Source organism: Aotus nancymaae, unplaced genomic scaffold (genome assembly GCF_030222135.1).
Source record: "Aotus nancymaae isolate 86718 unplaced genomic scaffold, 86718_ANA_hifiasm-v0.15.2.pri h1tg000075l, whole genome shotgun sequence".
NCBI classification, from domain to species: domain Eukaryota; kingdom Metazoa; phylum Chordata; class Mammalia; order Primates; family Aotidae; genus Aotus; species Aotus nancymaae.
The window spans coordinates 5246676-5273739 of record NW_026988490.1 but is presented as its reverse complement, the minus strand read 5'-3'; the positions used below and the strand labels follow the sequence as shown (position 1 = coordinate 5273739).

The 27064-nt window shown below is 56.8% G+C and overlaps 1 pseudogene; it reads left to right on the top strand.

Annotated features, from left to right (window-relative positions):
* The first annotated feature begins 235 nt into the window (after positions 1 to 235).
* LOC135271082 (PI-PLC X domain-containing protein 1-like) lies at positions 236 to 27064 on the top strand (annotated as a pseudogene).

Sequence of the window (27064 nt, the reverse complement as noted above, 5' to 3'; positions counted from 1 at the left end):
TCAGCCTCCTGAGTAGCTGGGATTACAGGCACGTGCCACCATGCCCAGCTAATTTTCTTTTTGTATTTTTAGTAGAGACGGGGTTTCACCATGTTGACCAGGATGGTCTCGATCTCTTGACCTCGTGATCCACCCACGTCGGCCTCCCAAAGTGCTGGGATTACAGGCCTGAGCCATCACACCCAGCCCCTCTTTCACCTTTTTATGTTAATAATTTTGCCACTCCTAGGCATGCATGGAGGTTCATGTCTGTAATCCCAGCATTTTGGGAGGCCGAGGCAGGTGGATCACCTGAGGTCAGAATTTCGAGACCAGCCTGACCAACACGGTGAAACCCCGTCTCTATTAAAAATAGAAAAATTAGCCAGGCATGGTGGCAGGTGCCTGTAATCCCAGCTACTCAGGAGGGTGAGGCAGGAGAATCGCTTGAACCTGGAGGGTGGAGGTTGCAGGGAGCCGAGATCATGCCACTGCAATCCAGCCTGGATGAGAGAACGAGACTCCATCTGAAGAAAATAAAAGAAACCAGCCTGTGCAATATGAGGTTTGAAGCCACGGCAACCAGCAGGGAGACGTGACAGCCCCTCTGCCCGCAGGTGCTGGACATCACGGAGCAGCTGGATGCCGGCGTGCGGTACTTACACCTGCAGATTGCCCTCATGCTGGACGGCTCTTGAGAAGAACCTGCACTTTGTTCACATGGTATACACCATGGCACTGGTGGAGGTACGACCAGGCTGAGGAGATACACGGGGAGCGCTCAGGAGGCGGCCGGCCTCCCATGGGGAACCAGACTGCCATAGGGACGGGAGGTTCCTGACCTTTAGTGGGATGACGATGTCAGCTTCAGGGCCAGACAAGAGACCAGGAGATGCTGACGCCTGCTAATCTGTTAGGAGCACTTATTTTTTTTTCCCTTTGGAGATGGAGTCTCGCTCTGTCACCAAGGCTGGAATGCAGTGGCTCAACCTCGGCTCACTACAACCTCCGCCCACCAGGTTCAAGCGATTCTCCTGCCTCAGCCTACCAAGTAGCCGGGATTACAGGCACCCACCACCACACCCGGCCAATTTTCATATTTTTAATAGAGACGGGGTTTCACCAGGTTGGCCAGGCTGGTCTCGAACTCTTGACCTCAGGTGATCCGCCCGCCTCAGCCTATCAAAATGCTGGGATTACAGGCGTGAGCCACCATACCTGGCATTCGGGGGCTTCTTGACCGATGTGAATTTCTTCATTTCTTTTTTTCTTTCTGTTTTCTTTCTATTTTTTTGAGACAGAGTCTTGCTCTGTCACCCAGGCTGGAGTGCGGTGGCGCAAGCTCAGCTCACTGCAACGTCTTCCTTCCTGTTCAAGCGATTCTCCTGCCTCAGCCTCTGGAGTAGCCGGGATTATAAGCATGCACCACCATGCCCGGCTAATTTTTGTATTTTCAGTAGAGACAGGGTTTCACCATGTTGGCCAGGCTGGTCTCGAACTCCTGACCTCAGGTGATTGGCCTGCCTCGGCCTCCCAAAGTGCTGGGATGACAGGCATGAGCCACTGAGCCGGGCTGAGTTGGCTCACTGCAGCCTCCTGTCTGCCGGAGGATCCACCTGTCTAAGCTTACCAACTACCTCTAGCTTGGACTAGAGGTGTGAACCACCACACCTAATTCTTTAATTCTTCTTTTTTGTAGCCATGTTGCCCAGGCTCTTTTCAAACTCTTGGACTGAAGCCAATTCTCTGGGATCGGCCTCAGCCTCCTCGCAAAGCACTGGGACTGCCACTGTTCTGGCCTCATCTTTTCTCTTTTTTTGAGACAGAGTTTTGCTCTTTTGCCCAGGCTGGAGTGCAGTGGCTTGATCTCGGCTCACTGCAACCTCCGCCTCCTGGGTTCAAGCGATTCTCCTGCCTCGGCCTGCTGAGTAGCTGGGATTACAGGTGCATACCACCATTCCCGGCTAATTTTTGTATTTTTAGTAGAGACAGAGGTTTTGCCGTGTTGGCCAGGATGGTCTTGAACTCCTGACCTTAGGTGATCTGTCCCCGCTCGGCCTCCTGAAGTGCTGGGATTACAGCTATGAGCCAACGTGCCTGGCCGACATGGCTGGCTGCAGCTTCCACCTCCCAGGTTCAAGCAATTCTCTTGACTCAGCCTCCCAAGTAGCTGGGATTACAGGCGCCCACCACCACACCCATCTAATTTTTTTGCATGTTTTTAGTATAGACGGGGTTTCGCCATGTTGGCCAGGCTGGTCTTGAACTCCTGACCTCAGGTGATCCGCCCGCCTTGGCCTCCCAGAGCGCTGGAATGACAGGTGTGACCCACGGAGCCCAGCCTTCCCCGAGCTGTGGGACTCATGAAGGACTCTGCCCCGCCCCCTCCCTCCCCGCAGGACACGCTCCCGGAGATCTCAGAGTGGCTGGAGCGGCACCCTCGTGAGGTGGTCATCCTGGCCTGCAGGAACTTCGAGGGGCTGAGTGAGGACCTGCACGAGTACCTGATCTCCTGCATCAAGACCATCTTTGGGGAGATGCTGTGTCCCCGCGGGGTGAGTGACGAGGGAGAAGGATGGCCACAGGTCTCTCCCAGGGCTGGGGGATCCTCACCCTCACCCTGCATTTGCTTACCTGGTACCCCCGGGTGTGGCTGCTGCTGTGATCCCTGCAGCAGGTGGAGTTTGGAACAACAGCAGCTCCCGGCTCTCCTGCAGGCCGACCTGGAGCTGGGAGTGGCTCCTAGTGAGAACTGCTTCCTGTGATGGGTTTAGAAATCTGCATAGCAGAGCCGGACGTGGGGGCTCACACCTGTAATCCCAGCACTTTGGGAGGCCGAGGCGGGTGGATCACAAGGTCAGGAGTTCGAGACCAGCCTGGTCAATACGGTGAAACCCTGTCTCTAAAAATACAAAAATTAGCCGGGCATGGTGGCGGGCGCCTGTAATCCCAGCTACTTGGGAGGCTGAGGCAGGAGAATTGCTTGAACCCGGGAGGCAGAGGTTGCAGTGAGCTGAGATTGTGCCACTGCGCTCCAGCTTGGGTGACAGAGCGAGACTCCATCTCAAAATACAACAAAACAGGGGGTTAGGGGAGGGATAACAGGGGGTGGGGGGATTGGGGAGGGATAGCATTAGGAGGTACCACGCCATGTGTATACCTATGTAACAATCCTGCAAGATGTGCACATGTATCCCAGAACTTAAAATAAAATTAAAAACCAAAAGGAAAAATGGCCGGGTGCGGCGAAAAAGGATATGTGAGCAGCATCTTCCTGGCTCCATGGGCACCCCCATCAGGGTCTGTGTTATTTTACCGGGGTTGCAGGCACCCGGGAGCCCAGACAGCAGCCTCAGAAGGGCTAAGACGTGAGCTGACCAGCCCCCCGCTCTGCAGGCTGCAGGCCACGGTCAAGGCATCCTGAAGGCACCCAGAGAGGGTGCCCCGGCCTCCCCACAGGTCTGTTCCTGGCTACATGTGTTCCCCCAACCCCCTTGTAAAAAGGTTTTAAATTTTTAAATTTTTTATTTATTTTTTTAATTATATATATATATATATATATATATTTTTGAGATGGTGTTTCCCTCTGTCACCCAGGCTGGAGTGCAGTGGCGCAATCTCGGCTCACCGCAACCTCTGCCTCCCAGATTCAAGCGATTCTCCTGCCTCAGCCTCCACAGTAACTGGGATTACAGGCACCTGACGCTGGGCCTGACTAGTTTTTTGTATTTTTAGTAGAGACGAGCTTTCATCATTTTGGCCACGCTGGTCTTGACCTCCTGACCTTGTGACCCACCTGCCTCAGCCTCCTAAAGTGCTGGGATTACAGGTCTGAGCCACTGCACCCGGCCATACATTGACTTTTTGAGACCGAGTCTTCCTCTGTCACCCAGGCTGGAGTGCAGTGGTGTGATCTGGGCTCACTGCACCCTCCACCTCCCAGGTGCAAGCTATTCTCCTTCCTCAGCCTCCTGAGTAGCTAGGACCACAGGCACCTAACACCAATGCCGGGCTAGTTTTTTTTTTTTTTTTTTTCATTTTTAGTAGAGACGAGGTTTCATCGCGTTCGTCAGGTGGGTGTGGAACTCTTGAAGTGGGGCCTGTCCTCCCACTGTGTCATGCTGTGAGATTCACACCTGGACCCAGGGCCTGTCCTCCCATTGTGTCCTGGTGTGATGTGGGACCCTGGACACAGGTCCTGTCCTTCCTCTGAGTCCTGGTGTGACATTCACACCTGGAAACAGGGCCTGTCCTCCCTCTGTGTCCCGATGTGATGTAGACGTGTGCACACAGGGCCCAGACTTCCTCCCTCTATATCCTGGTGTGTCGTGAAACCCTGGACATGGGGCCTGCCCTCCCTCTGTCTTGGTGTAATGTGGACCCCTGGACATGGGGCCTGTCCTCCCTCTTTGTCCTGGTGTGATGTGGACACATGTGTGGACACATGGCCCAGCCTTCCTCCCTCTATGTCCTGGTGTGACGTGAACCCATGGACATGGGGCCTGTCCTCCCTCTGTGTCCTCGTGTGACGTGGATCCCTGGACATGGGGCCTGTCCTCCCTGTGTGACCTGGTGTGATGTGGACATGTAGAAACAGGGCCCAGCCTTCCCCTTCTATGTCCTGGTGTGATGTGGACCTCTCGACATGGGGCTTGTCCTCCCTCTGTGTCCTGTTTTGATGTCGACCCCTGGTGTGATGTCACCCCCCTGGATACGGGGCCTGTCCTCCGTCTATATCCTGGTGTGATGTGGACCCCTGGACATGGGGCCTCTCCCCCCACTGTGTCCTGGTGTGATGTGAAACCCTGGACACAGGTCCTGTCCTCCCTCTATGTCCTGGTGGGATGTGGAACCCTGGACACAGGTCCTGTCCTTTCTCTGTGTCCTGGTGTGACATCAGACCTGGACACAGGGCCTGTCCTCACTCTGTGTCCCGGTGTGATGTCGACGTGTGGACACAGGGCCCAGCGTTCCTTCCTCTATGTCCTGGTGTCACGTGAACCCGTGGACATGGGACCTGTCCTCCCTCTGCGTCCTCGTGTGATGTCGATCCCTGGTCATGGGGCCTCTCATCCCTCTGTGTCCTGGTGTGATGTGGACATGTGGAAACAGGGCCCAGCCTTCCCTTTCTATGTCTTGGTGTGATGTGGACCTCTCGACGTGGGGCTTGTCCTCCCTCTCTGTCCTAGTGTGACGTGGACCCCTCGATATGGGGCTTGTCCTCCCTCTATGTCCTGGTGTGACGTGGACCCCTGGATACAAGGCCTGTCTGCCCTCTATATCCTGGTGTGACGTGGACCCCTGGACATGGGGCCTATCCTCCCTGTGTGTCCTGGTGTGATGTGGACATGTGGACATAGGGCCCACCCTTTCTCCCTCTATGTCCTGGTGTGATGTGGACCCCTGAACACCTGGCCTGTCCTCCGTCTGTGTCCTGGTGTGAGGTGGACCCCTGGACACGGGGCCTGTACTTCCTCTGTGTACTGGTGTGACATTCACAACTGGACACAGGGCCTGTTCTCCCTCTGTGTCCCCATGTGATATGGACATTTGAACAGAGGGCTCAGCCTTCCTCCCTCTATGTCCTGGTGTGACGTCAACCCGTGGACATGGGGCCTGTCCTCCCTCTGTGTCCTGGTGTGATGTGAACCTGTGGACACAGGGCCCAGCCTTCCTCCCTCTATGTCTTCGTGTCACGAGGACCGCTGGACATGGGGTCTGTCCTCCCTCTATGTCCTGGTGTGACGTGGACCCCGGGACATGGGGCCTGTCCTCACTGTGTGTCTTGCTGTGATGTGGACGTCTGGACACGGTGCAGCGGTCCTCCCTCTATTTCCTGGTGTGACGTGCACCCCTCTACATGGAGCTTCTCCTCCCTCGTGTCCTGGTGTGACGTGGACTCCTGGATACAGGGCCAGTCCTCCCTCTATATCCTGGTGTGACGTGGACCCCTCGACATGGGGCCTGTCCTCCCACTGTGTCCTGGTGTGATGTGGTACCCTGGACACAGGGCCTGTCCTCCCTCTATGTCCTGGTGTGACGTGGACCCCTGGACACAGGTCCTGGCCTTTCTCTGTGTCCTGGTGTGACATTCACACGTGGACACAGGGCCTGTCCTCCCTCTGTGTCCCCGTGTGATGTGGACGTGTGGACACAGGGCCCAGCATTCCTCCCTCTATGTCCTGGTGTGACGTGAACCTGTGGACATGGGGCCTGTCCTCCCTCTGTGTCCTGGTGTGATGTGTACATGTGGAAACAGGGCCCAGCCTTCCCTTTCTATGTCCTGGTGTGATGTGGACCTCTCGACATGGGGCTTGTCCTCCCTCTGTGTCCTGGGGTGACGTGGAACCCTCGATATGGGACTTGTCCTCCCTCTGTGTCCTGGTGTGACATGGACCCCTGCATACAAGGCCTCTCCTCCTTCTATATCCTGGTGTGACTTGGACCCCTGGACATGGCGCCTCTCCTCCCTCTGTGTCCTGGTGTCATGTGGACATGTGGACATAGGGCACACCCTTCCTCCCTCTATGTCCTGGTGTGATGTGGACCCCTGAACACCTGGCCTGTCCTCCGTCTGTGTCCTGGTGTGATGTGGACCCCTGAAGACCTGGCCTATCCTCCGTCTGTGTCCTCGTGTGATGTGGACCCCTGGACACGGGGCCTGTACTTCCTCTGTGTACTGGTGTGACTTGTACCCCTGGACACAGGGTCTGTCCTTCCTCTGTGTCCTGGTGTGACATTCACACCAGCACACAGGGCCTATCCTCCCTCTGTATCCTGGTGTGATGTGGACATGTGGACACAGGGCCCAGCCTTCCTCCCTCTATGTCATCGTGTCACGAGGACTGCTGGACATGGGGTCTGTCCTCCCTCTATGTCCTGGTGTGACGTGGACCCCTGGACATGGGGGCCTGTCCTCACTGTGTATCTTGCTGTGATGTGGACATCTGGACACAGCGCCGCAGTCCTCCCTCTATTTCCTGGTGTGACGAGCACCCCTCTACATGGGGCTTCTCCTCCCTCTGTGTCCTGGTGTGATGTGGTACCCTGGACACAGGGCCTGTCCTCCCTCTATGTCCTGGTGTGACGTGGACCCCTGGACACAAGTCCTGGCCTTTCTCTAGCTCCTGGTGTGACATTCACATGTGGACACAGGGCCTGTCCTCCCTCTGTGTCCCCGTGTGATGTGGACGTGTGGACACAGGGCCCAGCGTTCCTCCCTCTATGTCCTGGTGTGACGTGAACGCGTGGACATGGGGCCTGTCCTCCCCCTGTGTCCTGGTGTGATGTGGACATGTGGAAACAGGGCCCAGCCTTCCCTTTCTATGTCCTGGTGTGATGTGGACCTCTCGACATGGGGCTCGTCCTCCCTCTGTGTCCTGGGGTGACGTGGAACCCTCGATATGGGACTTGTCCTCCCTCTGTGTCCTGGTGTGACGTGGACCCCTGCATACAAGGCCTGTCCTCCTTCTGTATCCTGGTGTGACTTGGACCCCTGGACATGGCGCCTCTCCTCCCTCTGTGTCCTGGTGTCATGTGGACATGTGGACATAGGGCACACCCTTCCTCCCTCTATGTCCTGGTGTGATGTGGACCCCTGAAGACCTGGCCTGTCCTCCGTCTGTCATCGTGTGATGTGGACCCCTGGACACGGGGCCTGTACTTCCTCTGTGTACTGGTGTGACATGTACCCCTGAACATGGGGCCTGTCCTCCCTCTGTGTCCTGGTGTGATGTGGACCCCTGGACACGGGGCCTGTTGTCCCTCTGTGTCCTGGTGTGAGGTGGACCCCTGAACACGGGGCCTGTACGTCCTCTGTGTACTGGTGTGACATTCACACCTGGAGACAGGGCCTGTATTCCCTCTGTGTCCCCGTGTGATGTGGACGTTTGGACACAGGGCCCAGCCTTCCTCCCTCTATGTCCTGGTGTGACATGAACCCGTGGACATGGGGCCTGTCCTCCCTCTGTGTCCTGATGTGATGTGGCCCCTGGACACGGGGCCTTCCCTTCCTCTGTATCCCGGTGTGACACTCACGCCTGGACACAGGGCCCAGCGTTCTTCCCTCTCTGTCCTGGTGTGACGTCAACGCGTAGATATGGGGCTTGTCCTCCCTCTGTGTCCTGGTCTGATGTGGACGTGTGGACACAGGGCCCAGCTTTCCTGCATATCTGTCCTGGTGTGACGTGCACCACTGGATATGGGGCCTTTCCTCCCTCTGTGTCCTGGTGTGATGTGGACGTGTGGACACAGGACCCAGCCTTCCTCCCTCTGTCATGGTGTGACGTGGACCCCTGGACACAGGGCCTGTCCTTCCTCGGTCTCCAGGTCTAACAATCACCCCTGGACACAGGGCCTGTCCTCCCTCTGTGTCCTGATGTGATGTGGTCCGCTGGACACGGGGCCTGTCCTCCCCCTATGTCCTGGTGTGACTTGGACCCCTGGATATGGGGCCTGTCCTCACTGTGTGCCTTGCTGTGATGTGGACGTGTGGACACAGGGCTCAGCCTTCCTCCGTCTCTTTCCTCGTGTGGCGTGGACCCCTGGACATGGGGCCTGTCCTCCCACTGTGTCCTGGTGTGATGTGGAACCCTGAACACAGATCCTGTGCTTCCTCTGTGTCCTGGTGTGACATTCACACCTGGAAACAGGGCCTGTCCTCCCTCTGTGTCCCGGTGTGATGTGGACGTGTGCACACAGGGCCCAGACTTCCTCCCTCTATATCCTGGTGTGTCGTGAAACCCTGGTCATGGGGCATGCCCTCCCTCTGTGTCTTGGTGTGATGTGGACCCCTGGACACGGGGCCTGTCCTTCTTCTATGTCCTGGTTTGACGTGGATGCCTGGACATGGGGCCTTTCCTCCCTCTGTGTCCTGGTGTGATGTGGACGTGTGGACACATGGCCCAGTGTTCCTCCCTCTATGTCCTGGTGTGAAGTGAACCCGTGGACATGGGGCCTTTCCTCCCTCTCTGTCCTCGTGTGATGTGGTCCCCTGGACATGGGGCCTGTCCTTCCTCTGACTCCTGGTGTAACAATCACCCCAGGACACAGGGCCTGTCCTCCTTCTGTGTCCAGGTGTGATGTGGACGTGTGGACACAGGGCCCAGCCTTCCTGCCCCTATGTCCTGGTGTGACCTGGTCCCCTCGACATGGGGCCTGTTCTTCCTCTGTGTCCTGATGTGAGGTGAACCCCTGGACACGGTGCCTGTCCTCCCTCTATGTCCTAGTGTCGTGTGGCCCCCTGGACATGGGGCCTGTCCTCCCTCTTTGTCCTGGTGTGATGTCGACATGTGGAAACAGGGCCCAGCCTTCCCTTTCTATGTCCTGGTGTGATGTGGACCCCTCGACATGGGGCTTGTCCTCCGTCTGTGTCCTGGTGTGATGTGGACCCCTGGATACGGGGCCTGTCCTCCCTCTATATCCTGGTGTGACGTGGACCCCTGGACATTGGGCCTATCCTCCCTCTGTGTCCTGGTGTGATGTGCACATGTGGAAAGAGGGCCCACCTTTCCTCCCTCTATGTCCTGGTGTGATGTGGACCCCTGGACACCTGGCCTGTCCTCCGTCTGTGTCCTGGTGTCATGTGGACCCCTGAACACGGGGCCTGTTCTCCCTCTGTGTCCTGGTGTGACGTGAACCCATGGACATGGGTCCGGTCCTCCCTCTGTGTCCTGGTGTGATGTGGACCTGTGGACACAGGGCCCAGCCTTCCTCCCTCTATGTCATCATGTGACGAGGACCGCTGGACATGGGGCCTGTCCTCCCTCTGTGTCCTGGTGTGATGTGGACCCCTGGACACGGGGCCTTTCCTCCCTCTATGTCCTGGTGTGACGTGGACTCCTAGACATGGGGCCTGTCCTCAGTGTGTGTGTTCCTGTGATGTGGACGTCTGGACACGGCACAGCCGTCCTCCCTCTATTTGCTGGTGTGACGTGGACCCCTCGACATGGGTCTTGTCCTCCCTCTATGTCCTGCTGTGACGTGAACTCCTGGTTACATGGCCAGTCCTCCCTCTATATCCTGGTGTGGTGTGGACCCCTTCACATGGGGCCTCTCCTCCCTCTGTGTCCTGGTGTCATGTTGACATGTGGACAGAGGGCCCACCCTTCTTCCCTCTATGTCCTGGTGTGATGTGGACCCCTGAAACCTGGCCTGTCCTGTGTCTGTGTCCTGGTGTGATGTGGACCCCTGGACATGGGGCCTGTCCTCCCTCTGTGTCCTGGTGTGAGGTGGACCCCTGGACACGGGGCCTGTACTTCCTCTGTGTACTGGTTTGACGTGTACCCCTGGACAAAGGGCCTGTCCTTCCTCTGTGTCCTGGTGTGACATTCACACCTGGACACAGGGCCTGTCCTCCCTCTGTGTCCCCGTGTGATGTGGATGTGTGGACACAGGGCCCAGCCTTCCTCCCTCTATGTCCTGGTGTGACATGGACTCATGGACAACTGGCGTGTCCTCCATCTGCGTCCTGATGTCATGTGGACACCTAGACATGGGGCCACTCCTCCCTCCGTGTCCTCCTGTGATGTGGTCCGCTGGACATCGGGCCAGTCCTTCCTCTGTGTCCTGGTTTGAAAAGGAACCCTTGGACATGGGACCTGTCCTTCCTCTGTCTCCTGGTGTAACAATCACCCCTGGACACAGGGCCTGTCCTCGCTCTGTGTCCAGGTGTGATGTGGACGTGTGGACACAGGGGCCAGCATTCCTCCCCCTATGTCCTGGTGTGACCTGATCCCCTCGACAAGGGGCCTGTTCTCCCTCTGTGTCCTGGTGTGATGTGGACCCCTGGACACGGTGGCTGTCCTCCCTGAATGTCCTAGTGTGATGTGGACCCTTCGGACATGGGGCCTGTCCTCCCTCTGTGTCCTGGTGTGATGTGGACCCCTGGATATGGGGCCAGTCCTCCCTCTATACCCTGGTGTGACGTGGACCCCTGGACATGGGGTCTCACCTCCCTCTGTGTCCTGGTGTGATGTGCACATGTGGAAAGAGGGCCCACCCTTCCTCCCTCTGTGTCCTCTTGTGATGTGGACCCCTGGACACGGGCCTGTTCTCCCTCTGTGTCCTGGTGTGATGTAGACCCCTTCACACCTGGTCTGTCCTCATTCTATGTCCTGGTTTGACGTGGACGCCTGAACATGGGGCCTGTCCTCACTGTGTGTTTTGCTGTGATGTGGACGTCTGGATACGGCGCAGCTGTCCTCCCTCTATTTCCTGGTGTGACGTGGACCTCTTGACATGGGCTTTGTCCTCCCTCTGTGTCCTGGTGTCATGTCGACCCCTGGATACGGAGCCTGTCCTCCGTCTATATCCTGGTGTGATGTGGAACTCTGGACATGGGGACTGTACTCTCACTGTGTCCTGGTGTGACGTGGAACCCTGGACACAGGGCCTGTCCTCCCTCTATTCCCTGGTGTGATGTGAACCCGTGGACATGGGGCCTGTCCTCCCTCTGTGTCCTCGTGGGACGTGGATCCCTGGACATGGGGCCTCTCCTCCCTCTGTGTCCTGGTGTGATGGGGACGTGTGGACACAGGGCCCAGCCTTCCTCCCTCTATGTCCTGGTGTGACGTGGACTCCTGGACACCTGGACTGTCCTCCGTCTGTGTCCTGGTGTGATGTGCACCCCTGGACATGGGGCCTCTCCTCCCTCAGTGTCCTCGTGTGATGTGGACCCCTGGACATGGGACCTGTCCTTTCTCTGTTTCCTGGTGTAACAAGGACCCCTGGACACGGGGCCTGTCCTTCCTCTGTCTCCTGGTATAACAATCACCCCTGGACACTGGGCCTTTCCTCGCTCTGTGTCCTGTTGTGATGTGGAGGTGTGGACACAGGGCCGAGACTTCCTCCCTCTATATCCTGTTGTGTCATGAAACCCTGGACATGGGGCCTGTCCTCCCTCTGTTTCCTGGTGTGATGTGGACCCCTGGAAACGGGGCCTGTCCTCCCTCTAAGTCCTGGTGTGATGTGTAACGCTGCACACAGGGCCTGTCCTCCCTCCATTTCCCGGTGTGAAATGGACCTCTGGACATGGGGCCTGTCCTCCCACTATGTTCTGTTGTGCTGTGGAAGCCTGGACACAGGTCCTGTCCTTCCTCTGTGTCCTGGTGTGACATTCACAACTGCACACAGGGCCTGTCCTCCCTCCGTGTCCCCGTGTGATGTGGACGTGTGGACACATGGAGCAGCCTTCCTCCCTCTATCTCCTGGTGTGACGTGAACCCGTGGACATGGGGCCTGTCCTCTCTCTGTGTCCTCGTGTGACGTGGATCCCTGGACATGGGGCCTGTCCTCCCTCTGTGTCCTGCTGTGATGTCGAACCCTGGACACGGGGCCTGTCCTCCCTCTAAGTCCTGGTGTGACGTGGACCTTTGGTAATGGGGTCTGTCCTCCGTCTGTGTCCTGGTGTGATGTGGACATGTGGACACAGGGCCCAGTCTTCCTCGCATTGTGTCCTGGTGTGATGTGGACCCCTGAACACCTGGCCTACCCTCCGTCTGTGTCCTGGTGTGATGTGGACCCCTGGACACGGGGCCTGTCCTCCCTTTGTGTCCGAGTGTCATGTGGACACCTGTACATGCATCCTGTCGTCCCTCTGTGTCCTGGTGTGATGTGGACCACTGGACACGAGGCCTTTAGTGCCTCTGGGTCCTGGTGAGATGTAGACCCCTGGACATGGGGCCTGTCCTCCCTCTGTGTCCTGGTGTGATATGGACCCCTGGACATGGGGCCTTTCCGCCCTCTGTGTCCTGGTGTGATGCGGATGTGTGGAAAGAGGCCCCAGCCTTTCTCCCTCTATATCCTGGTGTGACCTGGACCCTGGGACACGGGGCCTGTGCTTCCTCTGTGTCCTGGTGTGCCATGAACCCCTGGACTAATGGCCTCTCCTCCCTCACTCTCCTGCTGTGATGTGGACGTGTGAACACACGGCCTAGGCTTTCTCCCTCTGTGTCCTGGTGTTACGTGTTCCCTTGGACATGGGGCTTGTCCTCCCTCTGTGTCCTGGTGTGACGTGGATCCCTGGACATGGGGCCTCTCCTCCCTCTGTGTTCTGGTGTGATGTGGACATGTGGTCCGAGGGCCCACCCTTCATCCTTCTATGTCCTGGTGTGGTCTGGACGCCTGAACAGCTGGCCTGTCCTCCGTCTGTGTCCTAGTGTGAGGTCGACCCCTGGACACGGGGCCTGTCCTTCCTCTGTGTCCTGGTGTGACATGGACCCCTGGACACGGAGCCTGCCCTCCCTGTATGTCCTGCTGTGACGTGGACCCCGGGACAGGGAACCTGTCCCCTCTCTGTGTCGTGGTCTGATGTGGACCTCTGGACACAGGGCCCAGCCATCGTCCATCTCTGTCCTGGTGTGATGTGAATCCCTGGACACGTAGCCTGTCTTCCCTCTGGGTCCTGGTGTGATGTGGACGTGTGCACACAGGACCCAGCCTTCCTCAGTCTATGTCGTGGTGTGACATGGACACCTGGAAGCGAGGCCTGTCCGTCCTCTGTGTCCTGGTGTGACATGCCTGTCCTCCCTCTGTGCCCTGGTGTGATATGACAGTGTGCACACACAGCCCAGCCGTCCTCCCACTGTGTCCTGGTGTGGTGTCAAGCCCTGGACACGGAGCTTGTCCGCCCTCTGTGTTCTGGTGTCATGTGGACCCGTGGACATGGGGCCTCTCCTCCCTCTTTGTCCTGGTGTGATGTGGACCTGTGGACACAGGGCCCAGCCTTCCTCCCTCTATGTCCTGGTGTGTCGTGAAACCCTGGACATGGGGCCTGTCCTCCCTCTGTATCCTGGTGTGATGTGGATGCCTGGACATGGGGTCTGTCCTCCCTCTTTGTCCTGGTGTGATGTGGACATGTGGACACAAGGCCCAGCCTTCCTCTCTCTATGTCATAGTGTGAAAAGGACCCCGGACATGGGGTCGGTCCTCCCTCTGTGTCCTGGTGTTATGTGGACCCCTGGACACGGTGCCTGTTCTCGCTCTGTGTTCGTGTCACGTGGACTGCTGTACATGGGGTCTGTCATCTATCTGTGTCCTGCTGTGATGTGGACGTGTGGACACAGAGCCCAGCCTTCCTCCGTCTGTGTCCTGGTGTGTCCTGAAACCCTGGACATCGGGCCTGTCCTCCCTCTGTGTCCTGGTGTGATGTGGGCCCCTGGACACGGGGCCTATCCTCCCTCTATGTCCTGGTTTGATGTGGACCCATGGACATGGAGCCTCTCCTCCCTCTGTGTCCTGGTGTATGTGGACGTGTGGACACAGGGCCCAGACTTCATCACTCTCTGTCCTGCTGTGACGTGGACCCGTGGACATGGGGCCTGTCCTCGCTCTGTGTGGTGGTGTGATGTGGACGTGTGGACCCAGTACCCAGACGTCCTCCCTCTATGTCATGGTGTGACGTGGACCCCTGGACATGGGGCCTGTCCGTCCTCTGTGTCCTGGTGTGACATGGACCCCTGGACACATGGCCTATCCTTCCTCTGCGTCCTGATGTGATGTGGCAGTGTGGACCCACGTCCCAGCCTTCCTCCCACTGTGTCCTGGTGTGATTTGGCCCCCTGGACATGTGGCTTCTCCTCCCTCTGTGTCCTGGTGTGATGTGGACCCCTGGACATGGGGCCTGTCCTCCCTCTGTATCCTGGTGTGATGTGGACGTGTCGACACAGGGCCCAGCCTTCCTCCCTCTTTGTCCTGGTTTGATATGGACTCCTGGACACCTGGCCTGTTCTCCGTCTGTATCCTGGTGCAATGTGGACCCCTGGACACGGGGCCTGTGATTCCTCTATCTCCCGGGATAATTATCAACCCTGAATACAGGACCTGTCCTCCCTCTGTGTCCTGGTGTGATGTTGACGTGTGGACATAGGGCCTAGCCTTCCTCCCTCTATGTCCTGGTGTGTCCTGAAACCCTGGACATGGGGCTTGTCCTCCTTCTGTGTCCTGGTGTGATGTGGACCCCTGGAGATCGGGCCTGCCCTACCTCTGTGTCTTTCTGTTACGTGGACCGCTGGACACGGGGCCTGTTCTCCCTCTGTGTCCTGGTCTAACGTGGACCCCTGGACACCGGGTCCGACCTCCTTCTATGTACTGGTGTGACCTGGACGCCTGGACATGGAGCCTATCTTCCCTCTGTGTCCTGGTGTGACGTCGACCCCTCGACATGGGGCTTGTCCTCCCTTTGTGTCCTGGTGTGATGTAGACCCCTGGACACGGGGTCTCTCCTCCCTCTATGTCCTGGTGTGAGGTGGTCTCCCGGACACGAGGCCTGTACTTTGATGTGTACCCCTGGAAACAGGGCCTGTCCTTCCTCTGTGCCATGGTGTGACATTCACACCTGGACACAGGGCCTGTCCTCGCTCTGTGTCCCCGTGTGATATGGACGTATGGACACAGGGCCCAGCCTTCCTCCCTATGTGTCCTGGTGTGATGTGGACGTATGGTAACAGGGCCCAGCATTCCTCTCTTTATGTCCTGATGTGACCTGGACCCCTGGACATGGGGCCTGTCCTCCCTCTGTGTCCTGGTGTGATGTGATCCTGTCGACATGGGGCTTGTCCTCCCTCTGGGTCCTGGTGTGACGTCAACCCCTGGATACAGGGCCAGTCCTCCCTCTATATCCTGGTGTGACGTGGACCCCTGGACATGCGGCCTCTCCTCCCTCTATGTCCTGGTGTGATGTGGAGAGAGGGCCCACCATTCCTCTCTCTATGTCCTAGTGTGATGTGGAACCCTGAACACCTGGCCTGTCCTCCGTCTGTGTCCTGGTGTGATGTGGACACCTGCACATGGGACCTGTCCTCCCTCTGTGTCCTGGTTGAGGTGGACCCCTGGACACGGGGCCTGTACTTCCTCTGTGTACTGGTGTGATGTGTATCCCTGGAAACCGGGCCTGTCCTTTCTCTGTGTCCTGGTGTGACATTCACACCTGGACACAGGGCCTGTCCTCCCTCTGTGTCCCCGTGTGATGTGGACATGTGGACATCGGGCCTAGCCTTCCTCCCTCTATGTCCTGGTGTGACGTGAAACTCTGGACATGGACCCTGTCCTCCCTCTGAGTCCTGGTGTGATGTGGATGTGTGGACACAGGACCCAGCCTTCCTCCCTCTATGTCGTGCTGTGACATGGACACCTGGACACGGGGCCTGTCCTTCCACTGTGTCCTGGACCCCTAGACATATGGCCTGTCCTCCATCTGTGTCCTGGTGTGATGTGGACCGCTGGACACGGGGCCTGTCCTCCCTCTGTGTCCTGGTGTGACATTCACCCCTGGACACAGGGCCTTTACTCCCTCTGTGTCCCGGCGTGATGTGCACATGTGGAAGGGCCCAGCCTTCCTCCCTGTATGTCATGGTGTGACGAGGATCCCTGGACATGGGGCCTGTCCTCCCTCTGTGTCCTGGTGTGATGTGAAACCCTGGACACGGGGTCTGTCCTCCCTGTATGTCCTGGTGTGACGTGGACCGCTGGACATGGGGCCTGTCCTCACTGTGTGCCTGCTGTGATGTGGACATGTGGACACAGGGCCCAGCCTTCCTCCCTCTATGTCATGGTGTGATGTGGACCACTGGACGTGGGGCCTGTCCTCCCTCTGTGTCCTGGTGTGATGTGAAAACCTGGAAATGGGGCCTGTTCTCCCTCTCTGTCCTGGTGTGATATGGACGTGTGGACAAAGAGCCCAGCCCTCCTCCCTCTATGTCCTGGTGTGACGTGTAGGCCTGGACATGGGACCTGTCCTCCCTCTGTATCCTGTTGTGATGTGGACCCCTGGACACAACGCCTGTTCTCCCTGTATATCCTGGTGTGACGTGGACCCCTGGACATGGGGCCGGTCCTCCCTCTGTGTCCTGGTCTGATGTGGAGGTGTGGACACAGGACCCAGCCTTCCTCCCTTTGTGTCCTGGTGTTACGTGGACCCTTGGACACGGGGCTTGTCCTCCCTCTGTGTCCTGGTGTGACTTGGACCCCTAGACATGGGGCTTCTCCTCTCTCTGTGTCCTGGTGTGATGTGGACATGTGGACAGAGGGCGCACCCTTCCTCCCTCTATGTCCTGGTGTGATGTGTATCCCTGAACACCTGGCCTGTCCTCTGTGTGTGTCCAGTTGTGATGTGGACCCCTGGACACGGGGCCTGTCCTCCCTATGTGTCCTGGTGTGAGGTGGACCCCTAGACACAGGGCCTGTCCTTCCTCTGTGTCCTGCTGAGATGTGGCCCCTGGACACGGAGTCTGTCCTTCCTCTGTGTCCTGGTGTGACATTCACACCAGGACACAGGTCCTGTCCTCCCTCTGTGTCCCGGTGTGATATGGACGTGTGGACACAGGGCCCAGCCTTCCTTCCTCTATGTCATGGTGTGACGTGGACCCCGGGACAAGGGGCCTGTCCTTCCTCTGTGTCGTGCTGTGATGTGTACATGTGTACTCAGGGCCCAGCCTTCCTCCCTCTATGTCCTGTTGTGATGTGGACACCTGAACACCTGGCCTGACCTCCGTCTGTGTCCTGGTGTGATGTGGACCCCTGTACATGGGGCCTGTCCTCCCTCTTTGTCCTGGTGTTATGTGCACATGTGGACACAGGGCCCAGCCTTCCTCCCTCTATGTCCTGATGTGACGTGAACCCATGGACATGGGACCTGTCCTCCCTCTGTGTCCTGTTGTGATATGGACCCCTGGACACGGGGCATGTCCTACTTCTGTGTCCTGGTGTGATGTGGAACCCTGGACATGGGGCCTGTTCTCCCTCTGTGTCCTGGTGTAATATTTACCCGTGAACACGGGGCCTTTCCTCCTCCTATGTCCTGGTGTGACATGGACAACTTGACATGGGACTTGTCCCTCCTCTGTATCCTGGTGTGATGTGGACCCCTGGACACGGGGCCTGTCCTCCCTCTAAGTCCTGGTGTGACGTGGACCCCTGGACATGGGGCCTGTACTCCCTGTGTCCTGGTGTGATGTGGACATGTGGACACAGGGCCCAGCTTTCCTCCCTCTATATCCTGGTGTGACGTGCACCCCTGAACACTTGGCCTGTCCTCCATCTGTGTCCTGGTGTGATGTGGACCGCTGGACACGGGGCCTGTCCTCCCTCTGTGTCCTGGTGTGACATTCACCCCTGGACACAGGGCCTTTACTCCCTCTGTGTCCCGGTGTGATGTGCACATGTGGACACAGGGCCCAGCCTTCCTCCCTGTATGTCCTGGTGTGACATGGACACATGGTCATGGGGCCTGTCCTCCCTCTGTCGACTGGTGTGATATGGACCTCTGGACACGGTTCCTGTCCTCCCTCTAAGTCCTGGTGTGACATGGACCCCTGGACATGAGGCCTGTCCTCCCTCTGTGTTCTGGTGTGATGTAGACCCCTGGGCATGGAGCCTGTCCTCCCTCCATGTCCTGGTGTGACGTGGACCCCTGGACATGGCGCCTGTCCTCCGTGTCTTGGTGTGATGTGGACATGTGGACACAGGGCCCTGCCTTCCTCCATCTCTGTCCTGGTGTGTCGTGGACCACTGGACATGGGGCCTGTCCTCCCTCTGTGTCCTCGTCTGATGTGGATGTGTGGACACAGGGCTCTGCCTTCCTCCATCTCTGTCCTGGTGTGACGGGGACCCCTGGACATGGGGTTTGTCCTCCCTCTGTGTTCTGTTGTGATGTGGACTTGTGGACACAGGACCCGGCCTTCCTTCCTCTATGTTAGTGTGTGACGTGGACCCCTGGACACAGGGCCGGTCCTTCCTCTGTGTCCTGGTGTGACATGGACCCCTGAACACATGGCCTGTCCTCCCTCTGTGTCCTGGTGTGATGTGGCAGTGTGTACACACGGCCCAACCTTCATCCCACTGTGTCCTGGTGTGACGTGGAGCTGTGAACACAGGACTTGTTCTCCCTCTGTGTCCTGGTGTGATGTGGACATGTGGACACAGGTCCCAGCCTTCCTCCATCTATGTCCTGGTGTGACGTGGACTGCTGGTCACCTGGCCTGTCCTTCATCTGTGTCCTGCTGTAACGTGGACCCCGGACATGGGGCCAGTCCTCCCTCTGTATCTTCGTGTGATGTGGAACCCTGGATATCGGGCATGTCCTTCTTCTGTCTTCTGGTGTGATATGGACCCCTGGACACGGGGCCTATCCTTCCTCTGTCTCCTGGTGTAACAATCACCCCTAGACACAGGGCCTGTCCTCGCTCTGTGTCCTGGTGTGATGTGGACCTGTGGACCCAGAGCCCAGCCTTCCTCCATCTGTGTCCTGGTGTGTCGTGAAACCCTGGACATGGGGCCTGTCCTCCCTCTGTGTCCTGGTGTGATGTAGGCCCCTTGACACAGAGCCTATCCTTCCTCTATGTCCTGGTTTGACGTGGACCCCTGGACATTGGGCCTCTCGTCCCTCTGTGTCCTGGTGTGATGTGGACGTGTGGACACAGTACCCAGACTTTCTCCCTCTATGTCATGGTGTGACGTGGACCCCTGGACATGTGACTTCTCGTCCCTCTGTGTCCTGGTGTGATGTGGACCCCTGGAAATGGGGCCCGTCCTCCCATCTCTATCCTGGTGTGATGTGGACGTGTCGACACAGGGCCCAGCCTTCCTCCCTCTTTGTCCTCGTGTGACATGGACTCCTGGACACCTGGCCTGTTCTCCCTCTGTATCCTGGTGTGATGTGGACCCCTGTACACGGGGCATGTTCTCCCTCTGTGTCCTGGTGTGATGTGGACCCCTGTGCATGGGGCATGTTCTCCCTCTGTGTCCTGGTGTGATGTGGACCCGTGGACACGGGGCCTGTCCTCCCTTTGTTTTCTTGTGTGATATGGATGTGTGGACACAGGGCCCAGCCTACCTCCCTCTATGTCATGGTATAACGAGGACCCCTGGACATGGTGCCTGTCCTCCCTCTGTGTCCTGTTGTGATGTGGACCCCTGGACACGGGGCCTGTCCTCCCTCGAAGTCCTGTTGTGACATTGATCCCTGGACATGGGGCCTGTCCTGCCTCTGTGTCCTGGTCAGATGTGTACATGTAGAGACACGGCCGAGCCTTCCTCCCTCTATGTCCTGGTGTGACGTGGACCTATGGATATTGGACCTGTCCTCCCTCTGTGTCCTGGTGTGATGTGGACCCTTGGACACAGTGCCTGTCCTCCCTCTGTGTCCTGGTGTCACGTGGAACCCTGTCCATGAGGCCTGTTGTCCCTCTGTGTCCTGGTGTGATGTGGACCCCTGGACATGGGGTCTATTCTACCTCTTTGTGCTGGTGTGACGTGGACCCCTGGACACGGGGCCTGTCCTCCCTCTGTGTCCTGAGGTGATGTGGATCCCTTAACATAGGACCAGTTCACCCTCTATGTCCTGGTGTGACGTGGTCCACTGGACATAGGGCCTATCTGGCCTCTGTGTCTTGGTGTGATGTGGACCTGTGGACATGGGGCCCAGCCTTCCTATCTCTATGTCCTGATGTGACATGGACCCCTGGACATGGGGCCTGTCCTCCATCTGTGTCCTGGTGTTATGTGGACGTGTTAACACAGGGCCCAGCCTTCCTCCCTCTATGTCCTGCTGTGACGTTGACCCCTGGACATGGGGCCTGTACTCCATTTGTGGCCTGGTGTGCCGTGAACCCCAAGACACAGGGCCTGTCCTCCCTCTGTGTCCTGGTGTGATGTGGACCCCTGGACACGACGTTTTCTCCCTCTGTGTCCTGGTATAATGGGAACCCCTGGACATAGGGCCTGTCTTCTTACTGTGTCCTGGTGTGATGTGAACGAGTGGAAAGAAGTCCCAACCTTCCTCCCTCTGTGTCCTGGTGTGATGTGGACCCCTGGACATGCGGCCTGTTCTCGCTCTATGTCCTGGTGTTACCTGGACTCCTGGGCATGGGGCCTGTCCTCCCTCTGTGTCCTAGTGTGATGTGGATCCCTGGACATGGAGCGTGTCCTTCCTCTATGTCTTCGTGTGACATGGACCCCTGGACACAGGGCCTGTCCTCTGTCTGTGTCCTGGTGTGATGTGGACGTTTGGAGATAATGCTCAGCCTTCGTTCCTCTAGGTCCTCTTGTGATGTGGACCGTTGGTCACGGGGCCTGTCCTCCCTCTGTGTCCTGGGGTGATGTGGACCCCTGTACACGGGGCCTATCCTCCCTCTTTGTCCTGGTGTGATGTTGACACATGGACACAGGTCACAGCCTTCCTCCCTCTATGTCCCGGTGTGACGTGGAACCCTGGACACAGGGCCTGTCCTCCGTCTTTGTCCTGGTGTGATGTGGACCTGTGGTCACGGCACCCAGCCCCTCCTCGCCCTCTGTGTCCTGGGTCGCCGGGTGTGGGCCGTAATGCGGGCGGGGACCTCCAGTGGGCTGAGGTATGTCTCGTCCATGCCTTGGGGCTCCCTCTCTTGTGTGAGCCGAGGGTTGTGAAAGGTGCTTGAGTTAAGTGGGCTGAGTGTGGGGCCCTGGAAATACTGGGACTTCCCGGTTGACAGTGCCCTTGTGTGCTGCAAGGTGTGCTTGCCAACCCCTCCCGATGCCCGGAACGGAAGCTTTTGGTCGGGGCACTACCTTTGATGCAAAGCCCTCTTCTCCACTGGAACATTCCTTCAGCCCATGATTGAGTTTCAAATACTGAGGATGGGGAGCACCCCCTCCAATAGCAAGAAGGGACACCAGGTGGAGATAAATGTTTATTTTATTTTATTTTATTTTATTTTATTTTATTTATTTATTTATTTTGATTTGGAGTCTTGCTCTGTCGCCCAGGCTGGAGGGCAGTGGTGTGATCTCGGCTCACTGCAAACTTTGCCTCCCAAGCTCAAGAGATTCTCCTGCCTCAGGCTCCCAAGTATCTGGGATCACAACACCCACCACCACTCCTGTCTAAGTTTTTGTATTTTTAGTAGAGATGGGGTTTCACCATGTTGGCCAGGCTGGTCTCAAACTCCTGATCTCATGTGATCTGCCTGCCTCAGCCTCCCAAAGTGCTGGGATTACAGGTATCAGCTACTGTGCCCGGCCTGAGCTGGCTTCTTTTAAACCATCACCAATTCCATTCCCCCTCTCCTTCCTGAGAAGCAAAAAGGACCTAGAAATAGAAATTCCATTTAACCCAGCAATCCCATTACTGGGTATATATCCAAAGGATTATAAATCGTTCTACTATAAGGACACATGCACATGAATGTTCATTGCAGCACAGTTTACAATAGCAAAGACCTGGAACCAACCCAAATGCCCATCGATGATAGACCGGACAGGAAAAATGTGGCACGTATACACCATGGAATATTATGCAGCCATCAAAAACGATGAATTCGCGTCCTTTGTAGGGACATGGATGAACCTGGAAACCATCATTCTCAGGAAACTGACACAAGAACACAAAATCAAACATTGCATGTTTTCACTCATAGACGGGTGTTGAACAAAGGGAACACATGGACACAGGGAGGGGAGCACTATACACTGTGGTCTGTTGGGGGGGAATGGGAGGGACCGTGGCGGCGGGTGAGGAGTTTGGGAGAGATAGCATGGGGAGAAATGCCACATATAGGTGAAGGGGAGGAAGGCAGCAAATCACACTGCCACGTATGCACCTATGCAACAATCTTGCATGTTTTTCACATGTACCCCAAAACCTAAAATGCAATTAAAAAAAAAAAGGAAAGGAAAAAAGGCCAGGCATGGTGGCTCACACCTGTAATTCCAGCACTTTGGGAGGCCGAGGTAGGCGGATCACATGAGGTCAGGAGTTCGAAACCAGCCTGACCAACATGGTGAAAACCCATCTCTACTGAAAACACAAAAATTATCCGGGTGTGGTGGCGGGCACCTGTAGTCCCAACTTCTCGGGAGCCTGAGGCAGGAGAGTCACTTGAACCCGGGAGTGGGAGGCTGCAGTGAGGTGAGATCGCACCACTGCACTCCAGCCTGGGCGATGGAGGAAGATTCCATCTCAAAAAGAAAAAAACAAGTAACTTCTATTTCCAATATTTATGGTTCCTGAAATTGCCTCCTGACGTATTTTCAGTTCGGCATAAAGGTTTCTCTGTACACAGTGAACTGTGAGGTAACAGAAAGTGTAAACAGACCAGAACCTACTCTTCTGCCGACTGCTGAGTTTCAGCCAAAGGCAGCCAAATGTTGAAACCGGGTTCAAATAAGGTAAACGCCAAGCTGCCACCAATGCGGCTGTTTCTGTGCCTGGCTTCTGCCTCCCCTCCCTCCCTCCCTCCCTCCCTCCCTTTTTTCCTTTCTCCCTTCTTCCTTCTTCCTTTTTCCTTTCCCTTCCCTTCCCTTCTTCCCTTCCCTCCCCTCCCATCCCCTCCCTTTCCCTCTCCCCCTTCCCTTCCCAGTTTCCCTTCCCTCCCATCCCCTCCCCTCCCCTCCCCTTCCTCCTCCCCTTCCCCCTTCCCTTCCCCCTTCCCCCTTCCCTTCCCCCTTCCCTCCCCTCCCCTCTTCCCTCTCCTCCCCTTCCTTCTCCTCCCCTTTCCTCACCTCCACTCTCCTCCACTCTCCTTCCCTCCACTTCCCTACCCATCCCTACCCTCCACTCTCCTTCCCCCTTCCCTCCCCTCCCCTCCCTTTCCCCCTTCCCTCCCCTTCCCCCTTCCCTCCCCTCCCCTTCTCCCCTTCCCACCCCTCCCCTTCCTTCCCCTTCCCCTTACCCTCCCCTTGCCCTTCCCTTCCCTCTTCTTCTCCCCTTCCCTCCATTTCCCCTTCCCACCCCTCCTCTCCCCTCCCCTTCCCTCCCTTCCCCTCCCTTCCCCCTTCCGCCTTCCCCTCCCATTCCCTTCCCCCTCCTCTTCCCTCCCCTCCCCCCTTCCCGCCCCTCCCCTCTACTCACCTTTCCTTTCACCCTTCCCTTCCCTGTTCCCTTCTTTCCTTCCCTGCTTCCCTCCCCTCCCCTCCCCCTTCCCTCCCCTCCTCTCCCCTCTGCTCCCCTTTCTTTCCCCCTTCACTTCCCCGTTCCCTTCTTTCCTTCCCTTGTTCCCCTCCCTTCCCTTCCCCTTCCATTTCTCCCTTCCCCGCTTCCCTCCCCGCTCCCCTTCCCTTATCCCCCCAACTTCCTTTCCTTTCCTGAGATGGAGATTCTCTCGTCACCCAGGCTGGAGTGCAGTGGCACAATGTCAGCTCACGGCAACCTCCACTTCCCGGATTCGAGGAATTCTCCTGCCTCAGCCTCCCGAGTAGCTGGGATCACAGGCACGTGCCACCACACCCAGCTAATTTTTGTATTTTTAGTAGAGACGGGGTTTCATGATAATGGTCAGTCTGGTCTCGCAGTCCTGACCTCAGGTGATCCGCCTACCTCAGCCTCCCAAAGTGCTCGGATGACAAGTGTGAATCAGACCTTGCCCAGCCTCAGAGCAAGCTTTTATCCAGGTAGCCAGCTTCAGAGAGGATAGATGGGAAAGATTTCTTATCAGACTTCAGGTCTGTGTTGATGTGAGTGCTGTGTTTTTCATATAATGTGCTTGCTGGACCTACAGAATGATGCTCGGCCCCTACCCCACTTCCCACCATGGCGGGAACCAGTCTTTCAGGCTGTAGAGTGCCCTGCTCAAGGAGGCAGTCCATTCAGATGGTTGGGGAGCCTTTCAATTTTAATTTTGGTTTACAGGTTCTGTAGATTATGCAAAAGGTAGATTAAGGAGAGCAAAACAGGCCAGGTGCGGTGGCTCACGCCTGTAATCCCAGCACTTTGGGAGGCTGAGGCAGGCGGGTCACCTGAGGTCAGCAGCTCAAGACCCATCTGACCAACATGGTGAAGCCCCGTGTCTACTAAAAAATACAAAAATTGGGCCAGACGTGGTGGCTCACACCTGTAATCCAAGCACTTTGCAGGCCAAAGCGGGTGGATCACCTGAGGTTGTGAGTTCAAGATCAGCCTGACCGACATGGTGAAACCCCGTCTTCAAAGACAAAAAAAAAATACAAAAATTGACACGGCGTCGTGGCTCACTCCTGTAATCCCATCACTTTGGGAGGTTGAGGCATGTGGATCACCTGAGGTCAGGAGTTTGAGACCAGCCTGGCCAAGATGATGAAACCCCGTCTCTACTGAAAACACAAAAATCAGCCGGGCATGGTGGCGGGCACCTGTAGTCCCAGCTACTCAGGAGGCTGAGGCAGGAGAATCGCTTGAACCCGGGAGGCGGAGGCTGTGGTGAGCCGAGACTGTGCCACTGCACTCCAGCCTGGGCGACAAGAGCAAAAGTCTGTCTCAAAAAAAAAAAAAAAGGAAAAAAATGAGCAAGGTTTGGCACGGTGGCTCACGCCTGTAATCCCAGCAATCTGGGAGGCCAAGGCGGGTGGATCACTTGAAGTCAGGAGTTTGAGACCAGCCTGGCCAATATGGCAAAACCCCGTCTCTACTAAAAATACAAAATTAGCCGGGCGTGGTGCCGGGCCCCTGTATTCCCAGCTACTCAGTAGGCTGAGGCAGGAGAATCACTTGGACCCAGGAGCCAGAGGATGCAGCGAGCCAAGATCGTGCCAATGCACTCCAGCCTGGGCTACAGAGTAAAACTCTGTCTTAAAAAAACAAGAAACAAAAAACCCCAGCTCACAGGTTGGGCAAAGGAGCAGGCTTTTGTCAACCTGGTCTCTTGCCCTTACCCAGGAATAAGGTTACACAGTTTAGAAATGCGGGTTTTTTTTTTTTTTTTTGAGACGGAGTTTCAGTCTTGTCGCCCAGGCTGGAGTGCAATGCCGCAATCTCAGCTCACTGCATCCTCTGCCTCCCAGGTTTAAGCGATTCAGTTCTCCTGCCTCAGCCTCCCGAGTAGCTGGGATTACAGGCATGTGCCACCACACCCAACTAATTTTTTGTATTTTTGCCAGAGACGGGGTTTCACCATGTTGGTCAGGCTGGTCTCAAACTCCTGACCTCAGATGGTCCGCCCGCCTCAGCCTCCCAAGGTGCTGGGATGACAGGCATGAGCCACCGTGCCCGGCCTAGAAATAAGTCTTAAAAGCCACTGAGAGAACTTGGCCTTAACCTTCTGCTGACTTTGCTGTCTTCTGGTCTTGGAGTGAGCTCAGCTGGCCAACACAGGGGCACGGGAACCTACCTACCCCTGGGGGAGCTCCTTCAAGCACAGCCTGCAGCCCCCTTCGCCCTGCCCCCACAGAGATTCTGGCTCAGCATATCTACATGGACCCTCAAAATGTTCATTTCTAATTATGCAGCGACCCAATTTTCACAATCACTGGTCAGTGTCAACACTCTCTATAAGCCTCATAACAAATGTCACAGACTTTGTGCCGAACACAACAGCATTCTTCTCTGTCTCCCACATGGGGATTCGGACGTGGGCATCTTTGGGGCCATTATTCTGTCTCCCACATGGGGATTAGGATGAGGACATCTTGGGGGCCATAATTCTCTCTCCTTCATGGGGATTAGGATGTGGACATCTTTGGGGACATTATTCTGTCTCCCACATGGGGATTAGGACGTGGACATCTTTGTGCAATCATTCTGTCTCCCACATGGGATTAGGACGTGGACATCTTTGGGGTCATTATTCTGTCTCCCACATGGGGATTAGGACGTGGACATCTGGGGCCATTATTCTGTCTCCCACATGGGGATTAGGATGTGGGCATCTTTGTGCCATTCTTCTGTCTCCCACATGGGGATTAGGACTTGGACATCTCTGGGGCCATTATATTGTCCCCACATGGGGATTAGGATGTGGCTATCTTTGGGGCCATTATTCTGTCTTTCACATGGGGATTAGGATGTGGTCATCTTTGGGGCCATTATTCCTGAGATCTGAGCCTCTAACCATGTGAATAAGAGGGGCAAACGGGCGGGTGGAGGCAGGTGGTTGTGTGATGTCTCCACCTACTCACTGTTCCAGGAGGGCTGTTTGTGGGCGGCATCAACCTCACCGAGAACCTGCAGTACATCCTGGTGCACCCATCAGAGTCCCCGGAGAAGATGATGATGCCCAACCTGCTGTGCCTGCGGTTGTGGGTCTGGGAGCAGTGCCTGAGGCCGGGATCCCACTGCACCAACGTCATCACGGGAGACTTCATCGGCGAGGACATCTTTGTCAGCGATGTCATCACACTCGACCAGAAGCTGCTGTGGTGCTGA